At 36.9% G+C, this 15,314-nt stretch overlaps 1 long non-coding RNA gene across 1 annotated transcript in view; it reads left to right on the top strand.

The window, feature by feature from the left end:
- The first annotated feature begins 1,011 nt into the window (after positions 1-1,011).
- LOC133089844 (uncharacterized) overlaps positions 1,012-15,314 on the top strand; it is a 242,548-nt gene continuing 228,245 nt past the window's right edge. The window contains exons 1-2 of the long non-coding RNA XR_009700751.1: positions 1,012-1,081; positions 1,212-1,350. This is a non-coding gene — a long non-coding RNA (uncharacterized LOC133089844). The remainder of the gene's footprint in view (positions 1,082-1,211; positions 1,351-15,314) is intronic.

Here is a 15,314-nt window from a genome sequence, read left to right as displayed (position 1 = left end):
GTGGTGTCAGGTTTTCGCCTCTCTTCCTCTATTGCTTCCACCCTTTCCTCAGTGCACAAGAATACAGAAGATGAAAAGGACTACAGATCTCCCTTGACTTACAACAGGGTTATGTCCTGATAAACCCACTGTAAGTTGAAAATATTGTAAGCCAAAAATACGTTTAATACACCTATCTATCAAACATCATGACTTAGCCTATCTTAAAGGTACTCAGAACACATATTAGCCTACAGTTGGGCAACATCATGTACACGAAGCCTATTTTATAATAAAGTGTTGATTTTATTGAATTCTGAATTCCACAAAGTGAAAACAGAATGGTTGTATGAGTACAAAATGGTTGTATCGTTTACCTCAGTGAGCACGTGACTGACTGGGAGCTGCGGCGGCTGCTGCCCACGTGGAAGCAGAGTATCTACAACATATCGCTGGCCCGGGAAAAGATCAAAATTCAAAAGTCGAAGGACAATTTCTACTGAATTAGTATCACTTTCCCACCATCCTGATCTCAGAGAGACGGCAGTGAGCGGTCCTAAAGAGAGATCTTAGTTCCCTACCCAGGAATTGAACCTGGATAGCCTGGATAAAAAGCAGGAATCCTAGTCACTAGACCGCCAGGGGCTGCAGGCTAGAAGCAAAGTGGCCCTGGCTCTTTGCCCCATTTGAAAGCAAGAATGTTTCAAGGAGGCAAAAACTGTAAAAACAGGTGCAAAGTTTATTATTAGAGACACAGCACAATGTATGGGAGAGCACACAGAGAAACAGTTTAAGACTGAAGCTAGGCAAGATGCACACCCAGAGAGAAAGGCTGTGGGCGTCCTCTCTACTGAGGAGGAGCTCAGTAAGTCAGAAACTAGGCAGAGATACCCACCGGGAGAGGAGTGTGGGCGTCCTGAAGGAGGAGCGCAGTAAAGAGGTGATTTAAATCACTTACATAGGACAGTCCTTCCGGGTCTTTGTTTACTTTGGCCAATTATCTTGTTTCTTTTTTCCCACATCTGACCTGCCCGAGGATCCTCCCCAACATGCATGCGCAACTTTTTCCTAAGATGGATCCCACCGCAGAGGCCTGTTGGGGGTATGTCCACACTTATTACGGGGTGGCGCCCCCTCCCTTTTTGGCCCCCAAGGAGCCTTCCTGCGCATGTGCAGACAGGGAAGTTTTCCTTGACCTCAGGAGTGGTCATCTTATCTCTTTCCTTGAGCAGAGCTCAGCTTCTGCCACTAGCTTTGTCTTGGAGTGTCTGGGTGAGAACACAGCTTCGGTTTTACTCCACTTGACAGACACCAGCTGTCCAGCCCAGGGGCCCATCTATCTCCTACCTCAATCCTAAAGTTGAAAAAACGGTAAGCTGAACCATCGTAAGTTGGGGCCCGTCTGTAGTGAGGAATTTAACCTAGTGCTCTTATTAGGACTCTTTTCCACAAGTCAGTTCTAATTCGGGGGCCAGAGAGAAATGGAACCTTTCTGATACCTAAAAATGGCCACATAGCTATGGAATCTATCCAAGAATGTTTTCAAGGGGTAGAGCTAGCAGATCCTGCAGAATGTATTTGAAGGTAACAATGGGATTAAAATGTTGTTTTTCATGAGCTTCACCTTTTTGAATTACTATTTTTGTATCCTCCTTTTACTTATTCAAAGGAAATAAACATTATGGGTTTAGTATATTTCTTCCTCTCTAACCTGTGAAAATATTTATTTCTTAACTTTTTGAAATTCATTAACTAGTGTTTGGGTTGAGTTGTTGGCTAAGATGACTATAATTGAAATCACCTGTGGAACATTAAAACAATGTTCAAGCCCCATCCAGGACCAATTAAATTCGTTAAAAATTTCCTAGGTGATTGTTAAAATGAAATCAGGGCTGGAAACTTCTGAATATGAACTAACACATTGAGGAAGATGGGGGAAGAGCATGAATCACATTTTGTGCTCAGTGATTTAATTATGTTTTCTTATTTCTAATTTTGGTCTCTAAGAAAATACAAGTTTGGTTTGAAAGTAAAGGAGAGAGAAGAAATAATTGGGCAATTTTGCTGCTGGGGCTTTCTTCTCAAAATACAGAAGCATGTGTTCTCTGGGATGCAGTGAAGTGAGTTGAGGAAGAAAGGGTGCCAGTAAGTTGGAAAGCAATGGAGAGAAATTACCTGTTCTAAATTTTTCCTAAGGCTATTCCTTTCAGAAATAAAAAATTAGAGACAGCACTTGATGAATTCCTTTTCTTGTATTAGCGAGGTACTTCAGTAATAATGTGGACCTAACATTTACTACAGCCTATTTCATGGAAGGATCCAAGAATCGTGGGGTTGAGTGCATGGCATCATGTGGTGATGGGACATGAGAAATTCTGATAAATAAAGTAAAACAGAGCAGATTTGACATAACTAAGTGGAGAGGCGAAAGACACTGACAGACATAAAACAAAGACATCCTGGCACATGCTCCTCAGCAATATTCCTGAGATCTTTCAAAGAATATGGAAAAAACTGATCCATCTGGTTTCCCAATGACAGGACACTGGATGGTCTTTGCTACTTGTCAGCAAAGCAGAAGCTTGCCTAAGGAAAGGAAAAAATACATCACTGATTCAAATGTATCTGAATTTTTTTCCTTCTCCTCTCTCTTTCCCTTGCTTTATATACATCCTGCTTTTGCCTTGGTTAGATTAAATCAGGTTATTGTTGGCTTTCTTCTTTCTATAATTAAGTGGTGTAATGATAATTACCGTAGGTCTTTTTTTTTTTTTTAAAGATTTATTTATTGATTGATTGATTGCTATGTTGGGTCTTCGTTTCTGTGCTAGGGCTTTCTATAGTTGCGGCAAGCGGGGGCCACTCTTCATCGCGGTGCGCGGGCCTTTCACTGTCGCGGCCTCTCTTGTTGCGGGGCACAGGCTCCAGAGGTGCAGGCTCAGTAGTTGTGGCTCACGGGCCTAGTTGCTCCGCGGCATGTGGGATCCTCCCAGACCAGGGCTCGAACCCATGTCCCCTGCATTAGCAGGCAGATTCTGAACCACTGCGCCACCAGGGAAGCTCCTACCATAGGTCTTTGACAAGGAATTTGACGTTCTGAAAATTATAAGCAGCAAACCTGTTGGGTAACACTACTCATGAAAACACTTTAAAAAAATATAGTAAAGATCAGGTAAATTCTAGTGAAAATGAGGCTGCTCTTGCTTATTGAAAATATCAGTTTTGTTTATCTCTTGGGTATGAGGAAATGAGCTGGACATATTACACATTTTATACTCATTACAGTCCTATCAATTGTTTCACATGTGAGACAACTAAAGCCCTGGGAAATTAAGTTTTCAAGGCCAAAAAGCTAATAAGTGTCAGAGCTAGAACTCGAATCCAGGTATCTTTGGCTCCAAAGCTTAGGCTTTTTCTTTTTCATTGGAACATGCTGAGGTTAACTTAGATTTAAAAAAACAAACAAACAAACAAAAAACCTCAAACACATATTTTAGTTAGGTGATTACCCAATATAATACTAGAATAATAATTCTAAAATTATATTTTATGAAGTTATACTCGGTAAGCAAATTTAAGGCACTTAGACATGAAAATAAGCGGGTCTCCAGAAAAAGTGTTAAAATCCTTTCATAGCCTTTCCAGGCTTGCAATTTATATTTTTACCAGCAGGTGGTAGTGTTGGCTTGGCTACCACAGTAAAGGTGGTTTGCTTTTTGAACCTTTTCTTTCTTTTTTTTTTTTTAACATCTTTATTGGAATATAATTGCTTTACAATGGTGTGTTAGTTTCTGCTGTATAACAAAGTGAATCAGTTATACATATATATATGTCCCCATATCTCCTCCCTCTTGCATCTCCCTCCTCCCACCCTCCCCATCCCACCCCTCTAGGTGGTCACAAAGCACCTATCTCATCTCCCTGTGCTCTGCGGCTGTTTCCCACTAGCTATCTATTTTACATTTGGTAGTGTATATATGTCCATGCCACTCTCTCACTTTGTCCCAGCTTACCCTTCCCCCTCCTCTTGTCCTCAAGTCCATTCTCTAGTAGGTCTGCTTCTTTATTCCCATCCTGCCCCTAGGTTCTTCATAACCATTTTTTTTTTTTTTTTTAGATTCCATATATATGTGTTAGCATATGGTATTTGTTTCTTTCTTTCTGACTTACTTCACTCTGTATGACAGACTCTAGGTCCATCCACCTCACTACAAATAACTCAATTTTGTTTCTTTTTATGGCTGAGTAATATGCCATTGTATATATGTGCCACATCTTTATCCATTCATCTGTCGATGAGCATTTAGGTTGCTTCCAGGTCCTGGCTATTGTAAATAGAGCTGCAATGAACATTGTGGTACATGACTCTTTTTGAATTATGGTTTTCTCAGGGTATATGGCCAGTAGTGAGATTGCTGGGTCATATGGTAGTTCTATTTTTAGTTTTTTAAGGAACCTCCATACTGTTCTCCATAGTGGCTGTATCAATTTACATTCCCACCAGCAGTGCAAGAGGTGAACGTTTTCTTGATGGAGGATTCTTTCTGGCTCTTTGGTAAAAATTACATTTTCATTTTTTCATTTCCTATCCTTTTAGTAATTTTGCCAGAATTCTTTTCTCATGCAGATCATTGGAAATATTTCCAGTTAGAAGTGACACTATTCAGTAACTAACGAGAATTATTTGGCAAATGCAGCAGAACGGTTTTCACTATGCTGACTTCACCCGGTTAGAAATATGACAGCACATATTTCTGATTTCATGGGTTTTGTCTCCAGATATTGACCAAGAGTGAATTTTTCATACTATTCTATATTTTATTTTAAAATACCAAAAAGCTATTTAAATTATCTTTCATAAAAAGAATTTGATCCTTAAAAAGCATAGAAAAAAAAACCCCAAAATAATAAATTTCAAAATTTTGTTCAGATTGTCTTTCCATTGGTAAGCATGAATTCTGTACATCCTGAAATTATTAACATTCTTTTACTGTTATGCTGGCATTTCATCCCATCAGTATCTGTGAGACCTTCTCAAAATCGAATTAAAAAGAACAAATCTGAGATGAGAACATAAATAATATGCTCTCATACTTTATACTTGCTATTTAAAGGAGATATCAGTTGTGTTTATAATTCTCAAGCCCTTTTTGGCTAGTCAAGAAATGCATTATGTTATATGTAGTTTTCTTACAAAACTGCCTCTTAAGGTTTTCTTTTTAAGCCAGTAGGGGCTTTAGTATGCAGTTTTGTGACTAAAGTTTCTCTTCTCAAAAGTAAAGCAATTAAAGGTTTAAACAAAAAGTCAGAACATTCAGCTTCCAGAAACATTTATTGACACTTTACTTAATGCCAGGAACTCTAAAAATTGGGGGGTGGGGTGGAACGGAAAAGAGAAAGAGAAAGAGATTGAGAGAGAGGCCCTCTGTCTGTATTCCTTAGGGGCTTGTGGACTTTTGTAAATAGAACTGTATTTAATCAATTATATTAAAATACAGTTCAATGTTATTACCAGGCATTTTTTGTAGAGGAGTTTGATGTCAAGCATAGCACGGATAACGTGGAAATAGAGCCCCTCCCCTCTCACCACCCATTCGCAAGCCAGTGCTTACGGTTAATAAATCTATAGGAGTGTAATATGGTGTTCAAACTGTTATCAGAACACACAATGGGAGCGACACAAGTCATGCAGGGCAGTGACAGCTGTGTTAGTGATTCAGAAGGTGATGGATTGATGTAATGTTACAAAGCAATGCCTGATCACAAATGATTTGCACCGCTCTGTGCCCCAACTGGTTCAGTTAAAACTGTCTCCATACTGGAACAGACATTTCAAAGCCCTGATTGTGCATCCTAACCTCATTTTCCACAGGTGATAGTGCTTTTTGCTTTTCAGAGAAGACGGAGACTATTAAATAGGACTGTTCTCAGCTTCTGTTTACATCTCGTTACACCCTGTTTACAGATTAACGTTTATCTATCTTTCATTCCATTTCAGTGGAAAAGAGGTCGTTTTTAACAGTTATCTACCAACCTAGTCCCTTCATTCTATTCTGAAGCCCCCTGATCTTCTTAGGACATTGCTCAATTTCCCTCTGTTCTGTGGAATATATCAATCTCTCTCTGTTCCCATTTCTTTCACATCTAAAGAGTTCAGAGTTCCCCCTTCTGTAGGACATTATCTTTCTCCCTCCTGCTTTCCAAATGCCCAAGTCCAGCCCTGATCAGCCATTAAATATTTAGGGTTTTAGTGGACACCTCTTTTGGGCTAAATCACAGGCATCATAAACTCAGTTTGTCAGCAGCTGAACAGACCATCTGCCCTGCCCCTCCCTCTTTTCTTACCTCTCTCCTTTTCTCTATTTTGATTGATGACTGGATCCAGCTGAATCCCAGACACCTGCCTTTGCATTGTAAACCTGTCAGCATCCTTTTCTAAATCCATAAACAATCCCTATCTCTACAACTGATTATAAACTAGCAACAAATAGTGCATATGACTATAATTTCAAGGAAAAAAAATAACATACAAACACAGTTTTAGATTTCTTCAATAAATATGTATTGGGTCATACTATGTGAAAGTAGAAAAAACAAAATGCCATGTCTACATCTAGAGTAAATTTTTATTTCTTCATTATCTATATGTATTGTCAAGAGACAATTGAATTTTAAACAATCAAGAATGATTAAACACTAAATTTAATTTCTTGGCTTAATTTTTATTTTCAAACATTTTATGAATGTATAATTTAGTAATCTGAAATATGAATTACTTGATGATATAAACTGTCAGTGGAAATGCTTATTCTCTTGAATTCTTATTTTCCAGCTCCACAGTGCCCAGCTGATTGGCCAGAGATGGGAAAAAACTATGAAACAAAATCAATGATTTTGAATATTTTTTTAATAATTTTATCAGGCATTAGGGTATCAAAGCAAAAATTCCTCTAGCAAAGTTAAACAGGAAAGGAAGACTTTATTCAAGATTGTTGCAATAGGAGAGAGACAGACACCAAACTCAGTCTGAACTCAGCTCTGCAGAAAGAAAAGGTGGTGTGGTTTGTAAGAGGCGGGGTGAGGGGAAGATATAGGCCATCTGTGTTTGCCAATGGGCTTTATTTAACCCAAGGAAAAGTAAACTTTCTCTTCTCTTCATGAATGAGATAGTTTTACAACTCAGAGCAAGGAGCCCACTGAAGTTAATCTCCTGTCCTTACACAGAAATGGGTGCGGGAGGGATGAATAGGGCTGTTATCTTCCTTGATAATGCATTTCAAAGGAAAGGCTCCTAAGTCCTTGAAAAAGACATCCCTAGGTTGTAAAAGAGGCAAGAAGCTTTTTTAAAAGTTTACATCTCAAAGGGGCAGAGAAAATTTACACTCACCAGTTTTCTAAAAGTAAATATTCTAAGAAAAGGGAAGTCAGGGCCTAGAGTCAGGAAGAAGCTTTTTTAAGATCAGTCAAGCGAGGGAAATGTTGAGGATGTATTTGTCAAAAGGATACAGATTCTTTGACTTCATTTCAATCTTCCTTAAATCCTCTCTGAGCACATTTTATATAGCATATTTTTATAGTTGCTTGGTATTTCATTTTGGACTTAGGGACTCTGTAATATAGTAGCCCTTCATACATTTTAGTCTGACTTAACCTTTTATTTTTTAATTAAACAATACATCTGTCAATGGATTTGTGTTTTTACTCAAAGAGTGTAACAGAGCAGTTAGTTGCTAGAAACTGAAAAAAATAGGACCAATGTCTGCTGAGGACACTGTGGCTTATTTTGACTCTTTAAAATTCTGATATAAGAAGAATACACATAAAAGACTGCTGTGAACAGAGCAGGCAGAGATAACACAGGCTCAGACACACTAAGCTAATTACTTACAGTAAGTGGTTTGAATGTGGGCCAGTAAGAGACTGGGGAGTAAGCATATTAAAGCCACCATAAAAGAAGACATGAAATGAGACAAAAGAAATGAGGGATGAAAATGTAACACATGGAAGGAAAGTCACATAGGGGATTAAGAAAATTACATTGCTATCGTGTTTCATTCCAGTTGAAGTGAATGACCTTGGTTGGCAATGGTTCATGAATCCAGTATTATAAGAGAACACAGACACATGAGTGGTATACAGGTTAGTCTTTTTTTTTTTTTTTTGGTCTTTCTCTGTTTCTTTCCTTTTCCTTTTTTTTCTTTAAGGCTTAGATAATTAATTACATTGCAGGTTTACAATCTGTACACATGAAACCTTAAAGAATAGAGATGCAGTAGGCTATGCTTATCCAGGTGAAGACAGACTTTTCCAATGTTATATCCTCTTCACCAGTCAAAACACTGCTGGATTTACACATTAATAGCTGTTTAATTGATGAAATAATGCGTTGTCAGGGCTTTTTCTCAATTTTCAGTGAATTGTTAGGCCCAAGAAGTCTGGCCCTCTGTTGGGTGGATGTCTCCATCTTGGTGGAAAGTAATTTTTTCATTAATTCATTCTCATGCACATATAAATGTGAATAATATGCTTTATTATTCCTATGACAAGATAGCAGTGGGACTTCCCTGGTGGTCCAGTGGTTAGGACTCTGTGCTTCCACTGCAGGGGGCACAGGTTCCATTCCTGGTCGGGGAACTAAGATCCTGAATGCCTATGCTACGTGCGCAGTGTGGCCAAAAAAAAAAAAAAAAAAAGAGAGGAGATATATATATATATATAAAGAATTCACAAAAAAAAAAAAAGGAAAAGAAAAAACGATAGCAGTGGACCCTGTCATTAGGGAGGGGAAATAAAACTTAAATTTGGTACCATCTCTGATCTGTCCTAGATAAAAAGATTAAGATTGTCTTAGAATTATTCCCATTTTAATGAATATGGACTTAACTCTCAGAGAGTGGGAGGGACCAAATATCTTCCTTTCTATCATTTAAGTTATGAGGAAAAGAGGCATAGACTGAGGTGAGTTTACTGTACTCCTATATTACACAGTAGTTTTGCAGAGATTAGGTACTGATCCAGAGGTTCCCAAACTTTCTTAGTTCACAGCAAACTTAGCATCTCAGTAATTTTTTTCATGGCACATCTAGACCCAAAGAAACAGCTAACAACTGTGTTTATTAACTAGATAGGAAGATAGGTCCAAAATTTAATAACTATTTATTTCCTAAAAGTTTAATAGTTATTTGAAAAATACAACACACATAAATTTAAAGAACAATTATGTTTTTATTTCATTCTTCAGTAATCACAATTACTAATGTGTGCACCTATTGGACACTGCACACCTTCTCAAAGCTTGGAATTGGATTGGACACTGTCATCCTTGTTTCCTTTCCTACACTGATATTCACAGGTACTTGCTTTTATTATCATAGTGATTGCTGAAAACCCATTTTTGCAAATAACATCATCTAAAGGAATATAGTACAATCAAATATTAAAACTTTGAATTTGTCAAGCTGGCAGTTTGTACAGAGTACAACAGATACTGAGTAGTGCTGTTTTCTTAAAAACTTTAAATATCCCACTGGGCCTTTGTGAGTTTGCTGTGGCATACTGGGATGTAAAGAGCAAATACAAATTAAAAATTAGATGCTTAATTCTCCCTGTGGGAATAAGGAAAGAGACTTCTTTTCCCTCCCTTTTCTAAGAGCATTTAATACTTTAGAAAACTTGTAGCTTCCTTCTGTCTTCTCCTGTAGGGAGGAGATTTTTAATTATATTTCTCTAAGATTTTGGGCTTAGTTTCAGAATATGATCCTAGATGCAAAGTTTGTAGTCTTCCATGTTTTTACCTGGTTCAAATATTACAAACAAGTTATGATTCTCATAGATTTATACTTATAGACATTTTCACTTTTTTATATGTTGAAGAGATCATTCGTATCCCATAACATTACCACAACCTTCTACAAGTTAGAAGGCAGATATCACATTCCTTTTTAAAAACTGATTTTAGAGACAAAGAAGAATCTAACAAGGATTATGTGAGTTGCCAGAAAAAGGACAAGGTTAGTATCTAGAATGGGTATGACAACTATTTTTTTACATTATTTTAACAAACTCAGAATATGTGGTTTACCTGAGAGTCTAATTCAGCACCTAAATTGCAGTATCTCATCACACTTTCCACAACTTCATGAAAGAAGGTTTTTTTTAAAAAAATTGACTAACACATGTACCGCAATGTTCATTGCAGCTCTATTTACAATAGCCAGGACATGGAAGCAACCTAAGTGTCCATCAACAGATGAATGGATAAAGAAGATGTGGCACATATATACAATGGAATATTAGCCATAAAAAGAAACAAAATTGAGTTATTTGTAGTGAGGTGGATGGACCTAGAGTCTGTCATACAGAGTGAAGTAAGTCAGAAAGAGAAAAACAAATACTGTATGCTAACACATGTATATGAACTCTAAAAAAAAAAAAGGTTCTGAAGAACCTAGGGGCAGGACAGGAATAAAGACGCAGACTTAGAGAATGGACTTGAGGACACGGAGAGGGAAGGGTAAGCTGGGACGAAGTGAGAGAGTGGCATGGACATATGTAAACTACCAAATGTAAAATAGATAGCTAGTGGGAAGCAGCCGCATGGCACAGGGAGATCAGCTCGGTGCTTTGTGACCACCTAGAGGGGTGGGATAGGGAGGGTGGGAGGGAGACGCAAGAGGGAGGAGATACAGGGATATATGTATATGTATAGTTGATTCACTTTGTTATACAGCAGAAACTAACACACCATTGTAAAGCAATTATACTCCAATAAAGATGTTAAATAAATAAATAAATAAAGCTCTAACCCAGCCAGAAAAAAAAAAAAAAGACTAACAAAGAAGAAATATGGTTAAATTATGAGAAAAAAAATCTTCCTGTGTGTTAAAATTTGTAAGACATTAGAAATCACGTTCAAGTAAGGTCCTGGAACTTTCCTTTCAGGAGACTCTACTTTATTGATATGTTCTGTACTAGTTTAAATTATAACATTTTTATATGGCTGTTGACACAAATCAAATAATCTTTCCATCCCTTCACCATTCTTTTCTCGATTTCCCCACCCCTCACAATCTAACTCCCCTAATTAATTAGTGTAATAGGGCATAGGCTTTCTAATTTTTTCCTACATGTAGGCACACACACACACACACACACACACACACACACATTCACAGAGGGTTTTCTTATTTATTTGTCAATTTAATTTTATAAAACTGTAAAATGAATCTTACACTATTTTTCCCCCCTTTCATTTACTATATCATGGGCAACGTCAATGCCTCTCTAGATAGATCTAACCTAGTTTTTAAACAACCTCATAGATTTCTAATGTATGACTCTCATGATTAATTTACTCTTTCTTTCCATATTATGAAAAATAATATGACAGGCCAATATCTTTAAATGGGTTTGAATGCAGTAGAAGATGCATCAGACATAGGAGATAAATTTGATGAGTCTATCAGTTACCAAGAGATAAACAGTTGTACATGGTGGTATACAATACAGCCTTTCTGGTAGATGTGGTACTTTAGGACATAAAGTGATTTTAGAACATAAAAATGAAGGAAATCAAAAGAAAATAAAAAGCTTTCTTTGCCAATATTTTTGAAACCATGTCATCCAACTTCATAGACCTGAGATTGAAATCTTAGAAAAATTCCTAAGGAATAACAAATTTTGAGCAGAACCTTAAGGGGACAAGATTATATTGGAATAAAGACTAAATAGTGGCGTTAAAAATCATCCAGTAGTAATCACGGAAGAACATACTAATTTTTAAAAAGCATGAAAGATACTCTGCCTTGCAGGACAGTGTTTGCCAAAAATTGACCACAGAGCATTTTAAAAAACATAACACAGGTGGAGCCCCATAATGATTTGACTTACATACATCATGAAGTGATTATCACAATAAGTTTAGTGAGCACCCATCATCTCATATAGAAACAGAAATAAAGAAATAGGAAACAAGTTTTTGTGTTAAGAACTCTCAGAATTCACTCTCTTAACAACATTCAAATGTAACAGTTTTGTTAATTATATTTATCGTGTTGTACATTACATCTCCAGTACTTATTTATCTTATAACTGGAAGTTTGTACCTTTTGAAAACCTTCCTCCAATTCCCCCTCCCCTAACCCCATGCCTTTGGTAACCACAAATCTGATCTCTTTTTCTGAATTTGTTTGCCTGTTTGTTTTTGAAGTATAATTGCCCTACAACACTGTGTTCATTCCTGTTACACACAGTGGTTTGGTATTTCTGTACATTTCAAAATGATCACCATGGTAAGTCTAGTTATCATCTGTCACCATATAAAGATATTACATAGCCACTGACTGTATTCCCCAACTGTACATTTCCTACCCATGACTCATTTATTTTGTCACTGGAAGTTTGTACCCCTTAATCTCCCTCATCTATTTCTCTCCTCCTCCCAGCTTCCTCCCCTCTGGGAGCCTCCTGTTTGTTCTCTGTATCTATGACTCTGTTTCTGTTTTGTTATGTTTGTTCATTTGTTTTGTTTTTTAGATTCTACATATAACTGAAATCATACAGTTTCTGTCTTTCTCTGACATTTCACAAAAACTCTTGTTTTTATTAAGCTTTCAGCACTATTTTACCTTTCAAACTCTGTGTATATATTACGTATACAAAGATTAAAGTTAAAAACCTCTTGATTCATACAGGAAAACCGATTGTTTTTGAAAAAAAGTTGACCTACAAAGAGATTTGTGGGTTTTTCAGTGGAATATCTAAAATTTTCCTTCAGTACAATTACCTAAACTTTGATAGAACTTTCATACTGTATCCTCTCATTCTGCTTCTACTATGTGTTTATGAAAAAGATGCACAGAGACTGATGGATCTCAAAGTAAAACAAACAGTTTGAAGATTTTCTGAAATTTTTTATTTGTCTAAAAATTTGGAATAGATACATTATGTCTGCATAGGATGCCAGAACAATTAGCTAAAAAGGGAAGAATTTAGTCAGTCAAGGGAATGCAAAAAGTCTTTTGACTCTTTGCCAAGTTTTTTCCATCTTGTATAGATACAAATTCAGTGCATTCTAGCATTTATACTAATGAGTTTTAAATGCATTTGCTATGGAATGGTTAAATAGACCTCCAAACTTCTGCACGCACGCACACACACACACGTACGCACACACGTACACACACACGCTTTTTTTTCTTTCCGTCATAGAATTCAAATCCTGAGTTTTAAAAAATTTCTTGACCACAGTAATAGAAGTACATGGAAATAGAATACTTCATTTTTATGCTCAGAAGCACAACCTTAAATTTATTTGATTGAATACTGACAGCTTATGGCAGGAAAATAATCAGGAGTTGGTGAGAAAGGCAAGTTTTGTGATTTGTTCACATGGGATAAATTTTAGCTCAATGTGTGCATTAAAGTTATGTGCTCCACAACTTTGTTAATAAAAAAAGTGTGTAAGTAACATTAAAATTGAAAATCAAAGTAATCATTTTTCTTCGTTACTGATAAGCAGCCTTAAGCTCTAAGGCTGAGAAAATGAGAATCTACTAAAATCATCACTGAATTCACGTAATATCTAGATATCAGAAGATTTATCATTAAACTAATAAAAAGAAAACTGTTCATTATGCTTCTAAGATACTATCATGCGAGATAATAAGCCTAAAGAATCTCCCCAGAAGGACCTCATAGTCTTTTTCCTCTTTCCTCCTGCTGGTACATTTCTGACATGCTTTGATTGCATCATATTTTCTCTAGTCACAGAAATGCGAGGCATCTGGACTTGAAGTGTTATCCTGACCAGGACAGCAACCCTTGCAATCCCAACAGTGGCTGACTTTGCAGTGGCAATGCTATTACAGGTTATTTTTGAAGAAGGAACAATTGGAACAGCATTTTTATTAAACAAAGGCAAGGAAAAGTCATTTGGACCAAATGACTGTTACTATGGGGTATGTGATAATGAATACAATAAGTTTACAAACTAGCTTTCAACAGAATACTTATTTTCAATCACTTGGAATTAACTAAAATAAAACCTAGTTTTGACATAACTTTTTCACATTTGTTCTCAGGCTTTCCAGAGGGTATTTTTTCTGAAAGTTGAAGAAATATTTATTCAGCAATCTTTGAAAACTCAAGTCTCAGGAAACAATGTCTACTTTTGTAAAAATTAGTCTGCACATTTCCTCTTATAGCCAATCGTACATCAGTGATGGATGAAACTTAATATTGCAAAACCAAATATTCCATAAACTTTTGGTACATCTCCAAATTAATATTAGAAGCAAATTATCTTGGATAAAAAATTCTAATATTGCAAAACTGGCATAATACTATTAGTTTAATGCCAATAAAACCCAATTCATTAATATCTGGTTCCTCCTCAACCTTTAAGCTTGTTCTTTTTTAGGGGGCAGCTCTTTTTGTCTCCTAGATGCCAATTTTTCTCCTTTTCCTAGCCTTTTTTTTTTTTGGCTGCACCGCGCAGCTTATGGGACTTTAGTTCCCCGACCAGGGATTGAACCCGGGCCCTCGGCAGTGAAAGCATGGAGCCCTAACCACTGGACCGCCAGGGAGTTCCCCCCCGTCCTGTCTTCTTGTTTATGCTGTATAATACTGACCCAAATCAGTTCTCAAGTCCCAGACACACGTTTTCGATTGTTTCATTAGCAACACAAACCCAGTGCTACCAAAACTAGGTTTAGAGTCTACACACTGCTCTTTTTCTGACTATACTTATTCTATTACTTGCCTCAAGTCACACAAATTCAAACCATCCTAAATACTTTGGACTCTTTACCATCCTTACTGTACCAGGATACTGTCAGTGCCCAGCCACCTCCCTGAGCCTACCCCAAGGAGCTTACACACAGTCCGTTGTCTTACTTGCTGGCATCCTGAGGGAATTCTCTGGTCATGGAAGCAGGTTTGACCCAGGTATGGAGCAGGATGGAAATGCCAGGAAGTTGATTGCTTATAATTTAAACTAAAATGTGTAAAATATACAGACTTTTGAAAATCCTGAAGTTAGTCACCTAAAGAAGTTTTTCTCTGATTTTGCAGAGACTATGTAATCACAATTTTATATACTCAGCTACTGATTTATGGAAATATTAGAAATTTGCAAAACATTTGTCAGGAAATGAAAAGAAATGTCAAAGTGTCCTCATAGTGCTAGCATAAAACATGCATTTCTTTGATCATACTGTTCATTCTTTTAAAGAAGATGTGAAAATCCCTGCCTTAAATCATAAAAATTACATTTCTTGTCACAGAGATCTAGTGAACGGGTCCTCTATCCACCTACTTCCCATACCAGGGCATTG

The sequence above is a fragment of the Eubalaena glacialis genome, chromosome 4 (assembly GCF_028564815.1).
Source record: "Eubalaena glacialis isolate mEubGla1 chromosome 4, mEubGla1.1.hap2.+ XY, whole genome shotgun sequence".
NCBI classification, from domain to species: domain Eukaryota; kingdom Metazoa; phylum Chordata; class Mammalia; order Artiodactyla; family Balaenidae; genus Eubalaena; species Eubalaena glacialis.
Note: the sequence above shows the minus strand (reverse complement) of the source record. Positions and strands in the feature narration are given on the sequence as shown.